This window comes from Halichoerus grypus, chromosome 10 (genome assembly GCF_964656455.1).
Source record: "Halichoerus grypus chromosome 10, mHalGry1.hap1.1, whole genome shotgun sequence".
Taxonomy (NCBI): Eukaryota; Metazoa; Chordata; class Mammalia; order Carnivora; family Phocidae; genus Halichoerus; species Halichoerus grypus.
In genome coordinates this window covers 107,401,382-107,419,743 of record NC_135721.1, presented here as the reverse complement: position 1 = coordinate 107,419,743, position 18,362 = coordinate 107,401,382, and the positions used below count along the sequence as shown (strand labels likewise).

Here is an 18,362-nt window from a genome sequence, read left to right as displayed (position 1 = left end):
AAAGTAAAAGGGGAGAAGCCACAGGCTCTTTCCACAGCCTCATCACAAATACAAACTAGGTCATTTTCCTGGGAGGCAGCAAAAGTGAACATTCTGTGTTTGACCAAAGCCAACCTCTTGGTTGAGACTTTGATAATTTGGGGATGAAGTAGAGGCACACCGTCTCCTTTGACTAAATCCAGAGCTATCTTTGTACCAGGCTAGGTGTTTGTTGGATTATAAGATCTGCAACCCATGGGGACAGACCTCATAAGAGTAGAATTGGTGAAAATGGACTTTCTGATTTAACTAAAACGTGTTAGCTTATCAGTTTTCCCTTTTGCATTTCTATGCTGTTAAGTGCATAAACCAAGCAAGAGTGATTTTTTTTTTTTTTTTTGGCAACAGTGACTTTTTTCACCATTCAAGTCAGGCTCATATTTCCATTATATTCAAGCAGTTAGGGAGTAAAGAAAAGTATCAAGAGAAAGAAGGCAAGTTTTTTTTTTTTTTTTAAGAAGGCAAGTTTCTTAGAGATTGAAGCACTTGCATGGGGGAAGAAGGAGAAACCATATGAGAAAAATTACCAACTACTCTACCTCATGATCACCTAACAATGGATGAGATTCATATTTGCGGTCTGCCCACACCTCCAATGTTTCTTTGAGGCTAAGAGTATAAAATGGAACTCCTATGTGAGGTGATCTTAATTTCTTAAAAGAAAGAAAGAAAAAAAGACTTGTTAATGGTGATGGTGCTAATGTACAGAATGATGACAAATGCTCGTCATGGAAGGGATCTTTTGTACAAACTACTCCAAATGTCTGATTATGTAGACAAAATGGAACATGGAAATTTGTCTAGTCTTCTCTCACTTTCCTTCTGACCTCAATGGATGTCCCTTAATTCTGGATATTTCATATAAATGGAATCATACAGTATGTGGCGTTTTGTGTCTTAATTTTTTTCACTTAACCTAATGTTTTCAAGGTTCATCCATGTTGTAGCATGTATCTGAACTTCATTCCCTTTTATAGCTGAATAATATTCTATTGTATGAATATTACATTTTGTTTACCCATTCATCAGTCCAATGATGGACACTTGGGCTTTTCTACCTTTTGGCTATTGTGAATAGTACTTCTATTAATATTCATATAAAAGTTTTTGTTTGAACATCTGTTTTCAATTCTTTTGAAGTAGAATTGCTGAGTCATATGGCAAGTCTCTGTTTAACTTACTGAGGAACCCCCAAACTGTTTTCACAGAGGGTATACCACTTTACATTCCCACTAGTAAATGTATGAGGGTTTCAGTTTCCCCACATCCTCATCAACACTTGTTATTGTCTGCTTTATTCTAGCCATCCTAATGTGTGTGAAGTGGTATCTCGTTGTGGGTGTGATTTCCATTTCCCTCATGACCGGTAATGTTGAACATCTTTTCACGAGCTTATTGACCATTTGTATCTTCTTTGGAGAAATGTCTAGTCAAGTCCTTTGCCCACTGTTAAATTAGGTTCTTTGGCTTTTTTTTTTTTAATTGTTGAGTTTTAAGAGTCCTTTTTATTCTCTGGAAACTAGACCTTTACCAGATATATTGTTTTAAAATATTCCCTCTCGTTACGTGAGTTTTCTTTTTGATGGACAAAAGTTTTTAATTCTGATGAAGTCCAGTTTCTTTCTTTCTTTCTTTTTTTTTTTTTTTTTTTTGGCCTATGCTTTTGGTGTTCTGTTTAAGAAACCATTGCCAAATCCAAAGTCTGGAAGATTGACCCTGCTTTCTTCTAACAGTTTTGTCCTTTTAACTCTTATATATAGGTATAATCCATTTTGAGTTAATTTTTACATAGAGTGTGAGGGTAAAGACTTCATTCTTTTGCATTTGGATATTGAGTTGTCCCAGCATTATTTGTGGAAGAGAATATTCTTTTCCCCATTGAATAGTCGTGCACCCTTGTAGAAAATCAATTGTCTATAGATGTATGGGTTTATTTCTGTGAACTTCATTCCATTTCATTGATCATTGTCTATTCTTATGCCAATACCTAGAAATTCAGTTATAAGTTCCTCTTTATCTTAAGTTACTTACAAATTATTTTGAAATTTTCAGGGGTGCCTGGGTGGCTCTGTCGTTATGCATCTGCCTTCAGCTCAGGTCATGATCCCAGGGTCCAGCCCCGTATCAGGCTCCTTGCTCGGGGAGCCTACTTCTCCCTCTCCCTCTGCCTGCTGGTCCCCTGCTGTGCTCTCTCTCTGCCAAATAAATAAAATCTTTAAAAAACAATTATTTTGAAATTTTCAAATTGAAGGGTTTTATGAGTAATACCTTTATTGTTAAACTATATTTTTCTCTCACTCAGAGAATGTGACTGTCCATATGATCATTTTATTTTCCTTTAAGTTCAGTAACTGTACCACATACGACTGGTGTTGCTTCTGTTAGTTTTTCTTGAAACATGACAATTCTTTTTTAAACAGAAGATTCACATCTACTTTATTTCAGGCAACTTTTCTCCTATTTCTGTTCATTTTTTTTGTTTGCCTTTTTCTTATTCTTCAGAGAATTTAGTTATGTATGTATGGTAAAACCTCTTGTCTGTCTTTTATTATTTTTTAATCTTTTAGTTCTGTGTGATTTCATCAAGTTGTCCTGTATGCCCATAGTTTTTTTTAAAAATTATTATTTTTTGGTATTTTTTATTTCCTGAACTGTGGCTTTCAACATTGTTAATGTATCTATATTTCTTTTTTGAAACATATTTATAGTAACTTTTAAAGTCCTTGTCAAGTCAGACATCTGGGCCCTTCCCTTTTGCATGCAGTTTCTTTTTATTTTATTTTATTTTATTTTATTTTATTTTATTATGTTATGTTAATCACCATATAGTACATCATTAGTTTTTGATGTAGTGTTCCATGATTCATTGTTTGCGTATAACACCCAGTTGCATGCAGTTTCTATTGTCTGCTTTTTTCCTCCCTGTATATGGGGCACGTAAAAAGAAACATTCCTGTTTCTTTGAATGTTTCATAATTTTGTTGTTGTTGTTGTTAAAAACTGGGCATTTTCGAGAATATATTTTAGCAACTTAGGCTATTGATTGCCCCCTCCACGGTGGTGGTTGTTGTTTGCTTGTTTATTTGTTCGGTGACTGGTCTGGACTGTGGTAGTGAAGTCTGTTCCCCTCACTCCCAGTGTGAAGCTTCTGGTGTTACTCCACAGAGGGCACGCCCACCTGATAGCTCCTCTAGTTGGAGGGATTGCTGTTTTGTTTTCAGCAATGCCCTGGGGCATAGATTGCACTACAACCGTATCCAATTAGTTTTGGACACATTTTCAGGGGTAGTTTTATGCCAGTCTTGCCAGTCTTTGAGGTTTGTTCTGACCATAGGAGGGCTCTCCTTAGCTATCTCTTTCCCTGGTTCTATCTGGTAATCTAGCTGACCTCTAGTTTAGCTTGTTGCTTTTGTGGAGCTCTTAGCCTCCTCTGAATTATTTACTACCAAAATCTCCACTGTTGTGAAGAGTGTTTGGAGAGGCTTGAACTTCCCTATACTTTGTTTCAAGTAATGTTAGGTTTTTTTTTGAGTAGAGCATAGAACCTCTCTATTCTTATGGCCAGCATCTCCCCTGGGCAAAATCTCTGAGCCATTGCGGCAGAGCGGGTGGTGGGGACAGTCTTTTTTCTTAGGATGGCATTCCTGATTCATCAGCAGGGCACTAGGTAGAAGCAGGAGCCTCTGGTCTTCTCAGCTTCTCCTGGTCTGGAACTTTCATGCTCTGCGTGAACCGGGATGAAGGTGATTGGGTCCCCAGTATTTTCAGGCACCTGCTGTGCCTGATATTGAGCCTCTGTCCTATGATTTGGTGGCTGGGGGGAAGTGGGGAGCCCCTGACTCTTTGGCTGAACTCACCGGCAATTTAGGCTCTGCAATGTGAAATTGGGAGGGAGTAAGAAATACTGATGGGCTAGCCCTAGTGGTGTGAGATACTATAGACCTTGCCTGTGAGCTGGAGTGCAGCTTCTTGTCACATTGAACTGGGGGTAGGTAGGGAAGTAGCAGGTGATGGCTCAAGTGCCACAAATTCTCACTGTTCTTACCAAGATGTAGTAGATTTTCTTAAATAAATGTCTTGTTCTCCATTTGCTGTATGCCCTTAGGGTAATTTCCAAAAAAAATTTTTTTTTAAAAAGTATCAGCTCCATTTTCTTTTCCCTTTATTTCTTCTTTTTAAAAAAATTTTTTTAAAAAATCTTTTTTCCTCCTGTTATTTGAATATCTTATCTATATTTTTCACCCTTCTTAATTTTTTGAAATCATGTTTATAATCTGCTTGAGTATGGAGATCTGTTTGTCCAATTCCTTAAATAGTTTCTGTTAGGCTCTGTGTGCTTCATCTGTACTTATATTCCTTTCCTCTTTTTGCTTTGTAGTTTCTATTCATAAATTCATAGCTAGTTCTTTTCTCATTATTACTTCCCTTTGAGACAGTGAGGCTATTTTCAAATGTGTTTTGAGGATGGGTAGGAAGGTGAAACAGCATTAAATTTCTATTTGGATTTGTTTTCTTCGGTATCTCCTCACTGAATCTTTTTAAGAATACTCTTTGCTGGGGAACACATCACTCTCCATCTCTGTGTGGCTCATAGCAATGCCCATCTAGTTACACTCCCTGTGCTGTGACCTGGGGATGACTCTCTCCTCCTCCTTGGCAGTGCCTCACCTCCAGAAGGTCCCTCTAGGTTCCCAGGACAGGTCATACACAATTAGAAGTGGCATGTCTGTTTCACCTTCAACTTCACCTCTCCTGCTGTTCTTTGGTTTCGGGTTGGGTCTCTTGGGGGACATTATCTGCCTTTTCCCATGCTCGGTCCACAGACTTCGATTTCATTACTAACACAGAATCACGAGACAGGCCTTCCAGTACTGTGCCTTATTAAGCAGGAATCCTGTTTCTTGATCAGTGTCTGAGGGTTCTGTGTCCCCCTCACCAACGTTCTCCTTAGGATCCAAATATCACTGTTTTGGTGTATATTCTCTTTGTAGTTTTCATTTCTGGTAGTATCCTTTTTCTTATTACAATGAAGATGAAGTTGGCTTTTTATTTTTTAATTTTTTATTCATTTTTAAAAAAAATTTTAAAAGATTTTATCTATTTATTTGAGAGAGAGAGCACGAGCTTGGGGGCAGGTACAGAGGGGAGGGGAGAGGGAGAAGGGACGAGTAGTGCAGGATCCCAGGACCCCAAGATCATGACCTGAGCTGAAGTGAGGAGCCCTGATGATCTTTCTAACATCTTGTTTTCAGTTTTAAAATTTCTCTTTTCTTGATATTTGTGCTTTCATTTTTGTATGCAATCTCTAACAGGACTGATGCAGTGTTTTGTTTAATGTTTGGGACTTAATATATCTGTTTCTTTTGTCGTAGACATTACTCTTAAATTGCTTAACACTTTTGCTAATGATCTTAGTGTTAATCAGTATTAATTACTCCTCTGAAGAGATCAGGTTTCTGGTAGTCTTCCATTATTAGTTCCCCCCCTTAAGATCTTACCCTGTCTTCCATATTTTGTTGTGCTCATCTTGTATTTAGAATCTAGATCTGTCTTGGAGCAGACTTCACAGACAGCTGTTCTGAGGTTGGATTCTGCTGCAACAAATATGCTTCTTTAATTAATGTTCCCCTCCAGCTGCACCATGCATGACTATTTTATTTGATTTTTGTATTAAAAATTGGAATGCTTCAAAGAAAGTTGTGTTCATGAAATGTGAGTACTCGGATGCTTCTGGGTACTAAAGAGCAAGGAATTCAATCTCTATGCATTCAGTCTATATTTATAGAAACTTTTGAGACATGCTGCGTTATATCTGGCTGCTTTTTCAAAACAAAGATTCACCTTATTGGTAGTACATGTTGAAAAAATGAATAAAAAATGAGTGAATTGCAGAGGATATTTACGTCAGTAGAAATAAAGTGTTCACTTCTTACATTTCTCTGTGCTGTAGGACATAGCTTTAGGTCTGTTGTACTTATGACTGGATATTGTTCTACATTTTGATATATGGCCCTTTAGGTTGTTTTTCTTAATATTGGCTAAAATTGATGAACATTTTCTATTTTAGCTAATGGGCTTGAGCTAACTAAGGCAGGCAGATGAGGTGGCATTTGGATGTAAATGTATATAATTTTCCATTGAAGACAGAATCTGAGAAGGAAATTTAACCTGTGGCAGGAAGGGTTACTGGAGGAGGTGATAGCATGGAAATAACCCTGAAATCAGAATCGCCGTGATCTGCATTTGAGTCCTAATTCCGTTATTTCCTAGTCTTACAGCCTTGGGCAAGTTCTTTTATCATGCTAAACTTCTGTATTTTAATCTGCAAACTGATGAGAATCTTTAGTTCACAGAATTATTTTAAGGATTATGTGAAAGCCACTGAGACACTGTCACTGAATGGTAATTGATCCTGAACCTATTAGAAAAGATCCAGACATATATATGAGCATATATAATTTCAAAAACTATAACTAGCTGTGTAGTTAATTTTGTGGCATATAGATGGGTAGACTACTAGCTGCCTAAATGATAGTCATTTCCCTTTCCTCTTTACTAATAGAAGTCTTGTATTATTGAGGGTGGTAATGTACTCAGCTAAAATCCTATGTTTTACAAGTCTCACTTCACATACGGGTGACAAATACAACACAAATGGTTGCTGGTGATGGGACTTCTGAAAAACAGTTGAACGAATGACACAGCTGATGCTGGGTGAAACAAATAATGCATGAAATAGATGAGAACTTGAAGAGAAAATAGAAAGATGACCTCAGAGATCTAAGAAAAGCTGTTGCTTTGCATGTAGGCTGCATGTAACTAAACTATAATTCCATTATATGTGTGGAACATAATTCAAGTGTGACAGCAAATACATTTCCATGTATTCAGGATCTCAGAACTTGCATTACAATTGGGTCACTTTAAGGAGAATATTCTCTTTTAAAAGGTTATATTACTTTTATTTTTAAAATAATCTCTACCCCCAAAGTGGGGCTCAAACTCACAATCCTGTGATCGAGTTGCATGCCCCACAGACTGAGCCAGCCAGGTGCCCCAAGGAGAATAGTCTTAACATCAAGACCAAATATATATTATTTCCTTAAATTAGTGAAAATCCCCCCTTAAAGTTTTTTTTTTTTCCTCATTAAACTTTTGTTTTAATGGGTCTCAACATTCTGTGACAGATTTTTGGTCAAGTTGTTTCCATTAAAAAGTACTGATTTTAAAAACTAATGACTTAAAACTGCCACACACATACACACACAAACAAATGGCCCACAAAACATTCTCCTTTCCTTCTAAAGGTTTTACGGTGCATTGTTATCATTAACCAGTCTTTTACTATTAAACTTAAATGGCCAATTGACACAAACGGTTCTGAGACCGTTCTTCCACCACTGATTAAGACTGGGGTGGCAGGTATTGGAGAATATATTCATTTAGGCTTCTGAGCTTTCTGGGCAGACTTGGTGACCTTGCCAGCTCCAGCTGCCTTCTTGTCCACTGCTTTGATGACACCCACAGCAAGCGTCTGTCTCATGTCACGAACAGCAAAATGGCCCAGAGGAGGATAGTCAGAGAAGCTCTCAACACACATAGGCTTGCCAGGAACCATATCAACAATGGCAGCATCACCAGATTTCAAGAACTTGGGACTATCTTCCAGCTTTTTTCCAGAATGACAATCTGTCTTCTTCAGCTCAGCAAACTTGCAAGCAATGTGAGCTGTGTGACAATCCAGCACAGCTGCATATCCAGCACTGATTTGGCCTGGATGGTTCAGGATAATCACCTGAGCCGTGAAGCCAGCTGCTTCCATTGGTGGGTCATTTTTGCTGTCACCAGCCATATTGCCATGATGAACATCTTTGACAGATACATTCTTCACATTGAAGCCCACGTTGTCCCCAAGAAGAGCCTCACTCAAAGCTTCATGGTGCATTTCAACAGACTTCAGTTGTAACATTGACTGGAGCAAAGGTGACCCCATGCCAGGTTTAAGAACACCAGTCTCGGGCGCCTGGGTGGCTCAGTTGTTTAGGCAACTGCCTTCGGCTCGGGTCATGATCCTGGAGTCCCGGGATCGAGTCCCGCCTCGGGCTCCCTGCTCATCGGGGAGTCTGCTTCTCCCTCTGACTGTCCCCCCTCTCATGCTCTCTCTCTATCGTTATCTCTCTCAATAAATAAATTAAAAAAAAAACTAAAAAAAAAAAAAGAACACCGGTCTCCACTCAGCCCACAGGGACAGTACCAGTACCACCAATTTTGTAGACATCCTGGAGAGGCAGATACAAGGGCTTGTCAGTTGGACAAGTTGGTGGCAGAATGCAATCCAGAGCTTCAAGCAGTGTGGTTCCACTGGCATTCCCATCTTTATGGGTGACTTTCTATCCCTTGAACCAAGGCATGTTAGCACTTGGCTCCAGCATGTCACCATTCCAAACAGAAATTGGCACAAATGCTACTGTATCGGGGCTGTAGCCAATTTTCTTAATGAAGGTGCTGACTTCCTTAACGATTTCCTCATATCTCTTCTGGCTGTAGGGTGGCTCAGTGGAATCCATCTTGTTAACACCAACAATTAGTTGTTTTACACCCAGTGTGTAAGCCAGAAGGGCATGCTCACGGGTCTGCCCATTCTTGGAGATACCAGCTTCAAATTCACCAACACCAGCAGCAACAATCAGGACAGCACAGTCAGCCTGAGATGTGCCTGTAATCATGTTTTTGATAAAGTCTCTGTGTCCTGGGGCATCAGTGATGGTCACCTAATACTTGCTGGTCTCGAATTTCCACAGGGAGATATCAATGGTGATACCACGTTCACGTTCAGCTTTCAGTTTATCCAAGACCCAGGCATACTTGAAGGAGCCCTTTCCCGTCTCAGCAGCCTCCTTCTCAAATTTTTCAATAGTTCATTCGTTGATCCCGCCACATTTGTAGATCAGATGACCAGTAGTGGTAGACTTGCCCGAATCTACGTGTCCAATGATGACGATGTTGATGTGAGTCTTTTCCTTTCCCGTTTTGGTTTAAGTTGAGTGGTGGTTTTCATGACACCTGTGTTCTGGCAGCAAACCCGATGTGAAAAAGCTAAAGATTTTTTTTAATATTGTAATAATTATTTTATTCAGTGTTTTGTTTTTCTTAACATTTCTAAATTTCTTTAGTGGTTTTTTGAGAACATGTCTTTATAATATGTCTAAATTAATGCAAATTTTTAATTATACAGGATATCCGAATATTATAGGGCTTCTCGTTCTCATTTAGTCTCTCTTCCCTCCCTTCTCTCCTTTTTCATTCCCTCTTTTTCCTTTTCAATTTTTTAATTTTTAAATTTCTTTCTAGGTCTGCTCAGATTTCATCATGTTACCTCCTCTCTCTCCTGACTCCTCTCCAGGATTGTCCCATAGTTTCTTGGATTCCATATTCTCTTTGTGGATTTTCTGGCCCTTAAGTAATTTCCTAGGAAAGGACCATGGAGGCTGTTTGTTTTCTTAAATGTTTTGCATGCATTAAAATGTCTTTGTTCTGCTCTCACACTCAACTGATAACAAGATTGACTGTTGAATTCCAGATCAAAAGTCATTTAACCTTGGGGCTTGAAGGCATTGCCCCAGTATTTTTTATTATTCAGGATGTTTATTTATACTATGTGTGATCTGGGTGTTTTTACCTACGTGGGAGCTTTTAGAACCTTTTTTTTTTTTTTAATTGATGTGCTGAAATTTCTTGAAGATATATCTAAATGAGGGCTTTTTGGGGGTGTGGGGATTGCTCATTTATTTTCCTTGGGGGCTCATTGGCATTTCTCAATCTTCAGTTTTTCTTCAACCCAAGGGAATTTCCCATTGTTTATTTGAAAATTTCCTTTTACCACTTTCTCTGTCTTATATTTATGGGACTCATTTGTTGGCCATTGGACCTCTCTATTTCTTTTCACTGATAACTTCCACTTTTATTTTGCTTTATAGTCTTTGAAATTTCCTCAAGTTCTTCTATTATTTCTGTTTTGTAAAATCACAGTTTTATTCCTAAGCATTTTTTTGTTGTTCTTTGATGGAGTGATTGCCAGTGGATATGGGGTTTCTTGTTTGGAGTGATGAAGTATTTTAAAATTAGATTGTGCTGATATTTGCACAACTCTGTGCATGTACTAAAAACATTAATTGTACACTTTTTTTTTTTTTTTAAGGCAACTAACATTTATTGAACAGTTGTAATTTACTGGATGGCTTTATATTACATTTACTTGACAACTTTTAATAAACCTTAAAGGAGGTACTATGATTATTTCCATTTTACAGGTGAGGAAATTGACACTCAGAAAGTTCATATAACTTGCTAAGAGTCATAGAGCTCATAAACGCAAATCCAGAAAGTGAACACGGGTCTATGGGATGAATGCTGGACTATTTCTGTGAAACTGTCAAAGGGAGCATAACATCTAATAGGAATGCTTCAGCCATTGATCCGCTTAAAGGCTGAACAGCGGATCAAATGCTTTCTTGGGCATCTAAGATTTGATAGTCAAAGACTCCCTCTTTCTGAATTGAAGACATTTTGCCTCGACATGGGTCCTTCCATTCTGCTGCTCTACACCCCTAGTCTATCGATTCTTTCTTAACATATATTGCATTATTTGTTTCAGAGGTACAGATCTGAGATTCAACAGTCTTGCACAATTCACAGCGCTTACCAGAACACATACCCTCCCCAGTGTCCATCACCCAGTCACCCCATCCCTCCCACCCCACCCCCCACTCCAGCAACCCTCAGTTTGTTTCCTGAGATTAAGAATTCCTCATATCAGTGAGGTCATATGATACATGTCTTTCTCTGTTTGACTTATTTCGCTCAGCATAATACCCTCCAGTTCCATCCACGTCGTTGCAAATGGCAAGATCTCATTCCTTTTGATGGCTGCACAATATTCCATAGTATATATATACCACATCTTCTTTATCCATTCATCTGTTGATGGACATCTTGGCTCTTTCCACAGTTTGGCTATTGTGGACATTGCTGCTATAAACATCGGGGTGCACGTAGCCTTTCGGGTCCCTACTATTGTATCTTTGGGGTAAATACCCAGTAGTGCAATTGCTGGATCATATGGTAGCTCTATTTTCAACTTTTTGAGGAACCTCCATACTGTTTTCCAGAGTGGCTGCACCAGCTTGCATTCCCACCAACAGTGTAGGAGGGTTCCCCTTTCTCCGCATCCCCGCCAACATCTGTCATTTCCTGACTTGTTAATCTTAGCCATTCTGACTGGTGTGAGGTGGTATCTCATTGAGGTTTTGATTTGGATTTCCCTGATGCCGAGCGATATTGAACACTTTTTCATGTGTCTGTTGGCCATTTGGATGTCTTCTTTGGAAAAATGTCTGTTCATGTCTTCTGCCCATTTCTTGATTGGATTCTTTGTTCTTTGGGTGTTGAGTTTGATGAGTTCTTTATAGATTTTGGATACTAGCCCTTTATCTGATATGTCATTTGCAAATATCTTCTCCCATTCTGTCAGTTGTCTTTGGGTTTTGTTGACTGTTTCCTTTGCTTTGCAAAAGCTTTTTATCTTGATGAAGTCCCAATAGTTCATTTTTGCCCTTGCTTCCCTTGCCTTTGGCGATGTTTCTAGGAAGAAGTTGCTGCGGCTGAGGTCGAAGAGGTTGCTGCCTGTGTTCTCCTTTAGGATGTTGATGGACTCCTGTCTCACATTGAGGTCTTTCAACCATTTGGAGTCTATTTTTGTGTGTGGTGTAAGGAAATGGTCCAGTTTCATTCTTCTGCATGTGGCTGTCCAATTTTCCCAACACCATTTGTTGAAGAGACTGTCTGTTTTCCATTGGACATTCTTTCCTGCTTTGTCAAAGATTAGTTGACCATAGAGTTGAGGGTCCATTTCTGGGCTCTCTATTCTGTTCCATTGATCTATGTGTCTGTTTTTGTGCCAGTACCATACTGTCTTGATGATGACAGCTTTGTAGTAGAGCTGGAAGTCCGGAATTGTGATGCCGCCAGCTTTGCTTTTCTTTTTCAACATTCCTCTGGCTATGCGGGGTCTTTTCTGGTTCCATACAAATTTGAGGATTATTTGTTCCATTTCTTTGAAGAAAGTGGATGGTATTTTGATGGGGATTGCATTGAATGTGTAGATTGCTCTAGGTAGGATTGACATCTTCACAATATTTGTTCTTCCAATCCATGAGCATGGAACGTTTTTCCATTTCTTTGTGTCTTCCTCAATTTCTTTCATGAGTATTTTATAGTTTTCTGAGTACAGATCCTTTGCCTCTTTGGTTAGATTTATTCCTAGGTATCTTATGGTTTTGGGTGCAATTGTAAATGGGATCGACTCCTTAATTTCTCTTTCTTCTGACTTGTTGTTGGTGTATAGGAATGCCACTGACTTCTGTGCATTGATTTTATATCCTGCCACTTGACTGAATTCCTGTATGAGTTCTAGCAGTTTTGGGGTGGAGTCTTTGGGATTTTCCACATAAAGTATCATATCATCTGCAAAGAGTGAGAGTTTGACTTCTTCTTTGCCAATTTGTATGCCTTTGATTTCTTTTTGTTGTCTGATTGCTGTGGCTAGGACTTCCAATACTATGTTGAATAGCAGTGGCGATAGTGGACATCCCTGCCGCGTTCCTGACCTTAGGGGGAAAGCTCTCAGTTTTTCCCCATTGAGAATGATATTCGCTGTAGGTTTTTCATAGATGGCTTTTATGATATTGAGGTATGTACCCTCTATGCCTATACTCTGAAGAGTTTTGATCAAGAAAGGATGCTGTACTTTGTCAAATGCTTTTTCTGCATCTATTGAGAGGATCATATGATTCTTGTTCTTTCTTTTGTTAATGTATTGTATCACGTTGATTGATTTGCGGATGTTGAACCAACCTTGCAGCCCAGGGATAAATCCGACTTGGTCGTGGTGAATAATCCTTTTAATGTACTGTTGGATCCTATTGGCTAGTATTTTGGTGAGAATTTTTGCATCCATGTTCATCAGGGATATTGGTCTGTAATTCTCCTTTTTGATGGGGTCTTTGTCTGGTTTTGGGATCAAGGTAATGCTGGCCTCATAAAATGAGTTTGGAAGTTTTCCTTCCATTTCTATTTTTTGGAACACTTTCAGAAGGATAGGTATTAATTCTTCTTGAAATGTTTGGTAGAATTCCCCTGGGAAGCCATCTGGCCCTGGGCTTTTGTGTTTTGGGAGATTTTTGATGACTGCTTCTATTTCCTTAGTGGTTATAGGTCTGTTTAGGTTTTCTATTTCTTCCTGGTTCAGTTTTGGTAGTTGATACATCTCTAGGAATGCATCCATTACTTCCAGGTTATCTAATTTGCTGGCATAGAGTTGCTCATAATATGTTCTTATAATTGTTTGTATTTCTTTGGTGTTGGTTGTGATTTCTCCTCTTTCATTCATGATTTTGTTGATTTGGGCCATTTCTCTTTTCTTTTTGATAAGTCTGGCCAGGGGCTTATCAATCTTGTTAATTCTTTCAAAGAACCAGCTCCTAGTTTCGTTGATCTGCTCTACTGTTCTTTTGGTTTCTATTTCATTGATTTCTGCTCTGATCTTTATTATTTCTCTTCTCCTGCTGGGTTTAGGCTTTATTTGCTGTTCTTTCTCCAGCTCCTTTAGGTGTAGGGTTAGGTTGTGTACTTGAGACCTTTCTTGTTTCTTGAGAAAGGCTTGTATTGCTATATACTTTCCTCTTAGGACTGCCTTTGCTGTATCCCAAAGATTTTGAATAGTTGTGTTTTCATTTTCATTGGTTTCCATGAATTTTTTTAATTCTTCTTTAATTTCCTGGTTGACCCATTCATTCTTTAGTAGGATGCTCTTTAGCCTCCATGTATTTGAGTTCTTTCCGACTTTCCTCTTGTGATTGAGTTCTAGTTTCAAAGCATTGTGGTCTGAAAATATGCAGGGAATGATCCCAATCTTCTGGTACTGGTTGAGACCTGATTTATGACCTAGGATGTGATCTATTCTGGAGAATGTTCCATGGGCACTAGAGAAGAATGTGTATTCCGTTGCTTTGGGATGGAATGTTCTGAATATGTCTGTGAAGTCCATTTGGTCCAGTGTGTCATTTAAAGTCTTTATTTCCTTGTTGATCTTTTGCTTAGACGATCTGTCCATTTCAGTGAGGGGGGTGTTAAAGTCCCCCACTATTATTGTGTTGTTGTCGATGTGTTTCTTTGCTTTTGTTATTAATTGCCTTATATAATTGGCTGCTCCCATGTTAGGGGCATAGATATTTACAATTGTTAGATCTTCTTGTTGGATAGACCCTTTAAGTAGGATATAGTGTCCTTCCTCATCTCTTATTACAGTCTTTGGTTTAAAATCTAATTTGTCTGATATAAGGATTGCCACCCCAGCTTTCTTTTGGTGTCCATTAGCATGGTAAATGCTTTTCCACCCCCTCACTTTCAATCTGGGGGTGTCTTTGGGTCTAAAATGAGTCTCTTGCAGACAGCATATCGATGGGTCTTGTTTTTTAATCCAATCTGATAGCCTGTGTCTTTTGATTGGGGCATTTAGCCCATTTACATTCAGGGTAACTATTGAAAGATAGGAATTCAGTGCCATTGTATTGCCTGTAAAGTGACTGTTACTGTATATTGTTTGTGTTCCTTTCTGGTCTATGTTGCTTTTAGGCTCTCTCTTTGCTTAGAGGACCCCTTTCAATATTTGTTGTAGGGCTGGTTTCGTGTTTGCAAATTCCTTTAGTTTTTGTTTGTCCTGGAAGCTTTTTATCTCTCCTTCTATTTTCAATGACAGCCTAGCTGGATATAGTATTCTTGGCTGCATATTTTTCTCATTTAGTGCTCTGAATATGTCCTGCCAGTCCTTTCTGGCCTGCCAGGTCTCTGTGGATAAGTCTGTTGCCAATCTAATGTTTCTACCATTGTAGGTTACATATCTCTTCTACCGAGCTGCTTTCAGGATTTTCTCTTTGTCTCTGAGACTCGTAAGTTTTACTATTAGATGTCGGGGTGTTGACCTATTTTTATTGATTTTGAGAGGGGTTCTCTGTGCTTCCTGGATTTCGATGCCTGTTTCCTTCCCCAAATTAGGGAAGTTCTCTGCTATAATTTGCTCCATTATACCTTCTGCCCCTCTCTCTCTTTCTTCTTCTTCTGGGATCCCAATTATTCTAATGTTGTTTCGTCTTATGGTATCGTTTATCTCTCGAATTCTGCCCTCGTGATCCAGTAGTTGTTTATCTCTCTTTTTCTCAGCTTCTTTATTTTCCATCATTTGGTCTTCTATCTCACTGATTCTTTCTTCTGCCTCATTTATCCTAGCAGTTAGCGCCCCCATATTTGATTGCACCTCATTGATAGCCTTTTTGATTGCTACTTGGTTAGATTTTAGTTCTTTTACTTCTCCAGAAAGGGTTTCTCTAATAACTTCCATGTTTTTTTCAAGCCCAGCTAGTATCTTTAAAGTGATGATTCTGAACTCTAGATCTGACATCGTACTAATGTCCGTATTGAGTAGGTCCCTGGCAGTCGGTACTACCTCTTGTTCTTTTTGTTGAGGTGATTTTTTCCGTCTTGTCATTTTGTGCAGAGGAGAATAGATTAATGAGAGAACAAAATGCTAGCAGGGTAACAACGTCCCCAGAAAATATACTCTAAACAAATCAGAAAAGACCTGAAGCAGTGGGAAAAGAAAGGGAAAGAGAGAAAAAAGAAAAAGAAAGAAAAAAAGAAAAAAGAAAAAGATAAAGATAAAAACAAACAAAAGCAGGACAAAACAAAACAAAACAAAAACAGAATGTGATCAAATATGATCAGGCTGGATTATAGATCAGTGCCACACACTAGATTTTGGGTGTATTTTGGTCTGTTAAAAGAAAGTCCCTCCCAAAATTTTAAAGAAAGAAAAACTTATATATGTACAAAAATAAGGGTTGATATGATGAAGGGATGGAATATGACTGTAAAGATGGAAATTATAAAAAATTTTTAAAAAGCATTTGATAAGTTGTTTGAAAAAAGAAAGAATAGGATTTAAAAAAAAAAAAAGAAAGAAAAAACGGAGAGAATGTGATCAGGCAGGGGAGTAGAAAAAAACCATACACTAGAGATTTAGAGTATATTTTGATCTGTTAGAAGAAACTATCTCAAGATTTTAAAGAGAGAACAACTTATATATATATGCCAAAAATACGGGTAACTACTATGAAGGGATAGAATATGACTTTAAAAATTAAAAATAAAGATGTTTCTTTTTTAAAAAAGGGATTGATAAGATGTTGGTTGAAAAAGGGAAAAAGAAAAATTCAAAAAAAAAGAAAAAAGGAAAAAAGAAAAAAAGACAGTTAAGAAAAATAATTAACTTTGAAAGACTAAAGAATCATGGTAAAAAAGCCATGAATTCTATGTGCAGTATTCCCCTAGCGCTGGAGTTCTGCCGTTCTCATTGATCGGTAAACTTGGTCTTGGCTGGCTGTTCTCGCTGATCTTCTGGGGGAGGGGCCTGTTGCCGTGGTTCCCAAATGTCTTTGCCGGAGGCAAAATTGCCCCGCCCTTGCCGGTCCGGGCTAAGTAATCTGCTCGGGTTTGCTCTCGGGAGCTTTTGTTCCCTGCAAGCTTTCCGTACAGCTTTGGAGGCGGAGAGTGAAAATGGCGGCCTCCCAGTCTCCGCCCCGGCGGAGCCGAGAACTCAGGGTCCCGCTCCTCAGCGAGCCCCCAGAGAAAAGCAGTCAGTCAGTCCCGTCTCCCCGGTCTCCGGCCGCACTCCACGCTCACCCGGCCTGTGACCGCGCCTTTCTATCTGGCACCCGACCCCGGGTGGAGTCTCCAAACCCAGCAGATCCCCGCGGTGCGCTCCCGCACCTCTCCTCCCGGGGGAAGAAGGTGAGTCTCCCCGGATCTGCCGCTTGTTGGGTCCCTGCTGGAGGAGCAGTGGCCCGACTGTGCCGCGGATCACGGTTTATAGCAACCCCGAGCTGAGAGCCCGCGCCTGGGCTCCGTCTCTGCAGCCGGCTTCCCAGCTCCGATACCTGGGAGCTCTGCCGCACTCAGGCACCCCCGGTCTTTCTGTGACCCTGAGGGTCCTGAGACCACACTGTCCCGCGAGGGTTCCACCCCCCACTTCGCCACCAGAGTGACGTCCCTCAGCGTAGCAGACTTCTAAAAGTTCCGATTTTGTGCTCCGTGGCTCTATCACTTGCCAGAAGCGGCTGACGGAGGCCCCTCCCCCGCCGTCTATCCTCCCGAATATCGCCTCGGATTCACTTCTCCGCACGTCCTACCTTCCAGAAAGTGGTCGCTTTTTTGTTCAGAGAGTTGTTGCTATTCTTTTCTTCGATCTCCTGTTGAGTTTGTAGGTGTTCAGAATGGTTTGATCCCTATCCAGCTGAATTCCTGAGAGGAGACGAAATCCAGGTCTCCTACTCCTCCGCCATCTTGCTCCGCGCCCCTAATTGTACACTTTCAATGGATGAGTATGGGAGTTATATCTCAAAGCTGTTAAAAAAATACAGATTGTAGAGGGATGGGATGAGATCCAGAAGACAGAAGATTTATTCTTGGTTAGGAGTTTCACTGTAATCAGATAAAAGACATCTCTCAGGTTAATTTTGCATTACTCTTTTTTTTTCCTATTAAGACCATCATTGCTGTTGATCTTAACTGGATTTCATTTGTACAAAAATATCCTGTGAATCCTACATTATGTAATTTTCCCTTATGCCCTATTGCCCTGAGTGATCACTTCTGCTGGTGGTCATCAGCATCTGGGACATGAAGTTTTAAACCCCATCTTCTAGATGACCACAGTCTTTCCCAGTCTACAGACATATCCCAGCATCCACTTCATTATCTTTTCCAACCTCCCTTTCTGCCTGAAATAATTTTGAGTCATTCCTGCCCACAGCCTAGGGTGTCCAGCTGTGTGGACTCCTCCATGGAGCTCTTTTCCTTGGAGCTGCACACACACACTGTTCCCATCAGTTAGCACCTGGAAGTCAAAATGAGCTAGACCTGGGTCTAGAGGCATAGCCACTACACCTTCTTGAGTTATGAACCTGTTGTATAATTACTCTCTATCAGTGAGCAAGTATGAAAAAAACCCTCAAGAAATGCTAGCCCACTTATTGCATAATCCTTGCTTATTTAAAGAAGGCATTTAAAAATATTTCCCAGTCTTTCTTGTTAATACCTACTTTCTGTTTTATTCAGAAATATGGGGTAGAATGCTATGGAAGAGAGAGGTTATTTTTTTAAATTTAAATAAAAATAAAAATAAGAGGAGGGAATGGACTACATACTCTTCC

General features: G+C 39.5%; 2 pseudogenes; both read right to left on the bottom strand.

Moving 5' to 3' along the window:
* Window positions 1-7,334: 7,334 nt before the first annotated feature.
* LOC144378753 (elongation factor 1-alpha 1 pseudogene) lies at window positions 7,335-8,070 on the bottom strand (annotated as a pseudogene).
* Window positions 8,071-8,139: 69 nt separating this feature from the next.
* On the bottom strand, window positions 8,140-9,093 carry LOC118552187 (putative elongation factor 1-alpha-like 3 pseudogene; annotated as a pseudogene).
* Between the last annotated feature and the right edge of the window lie 9,269 nt (window positions 9,094-18,362).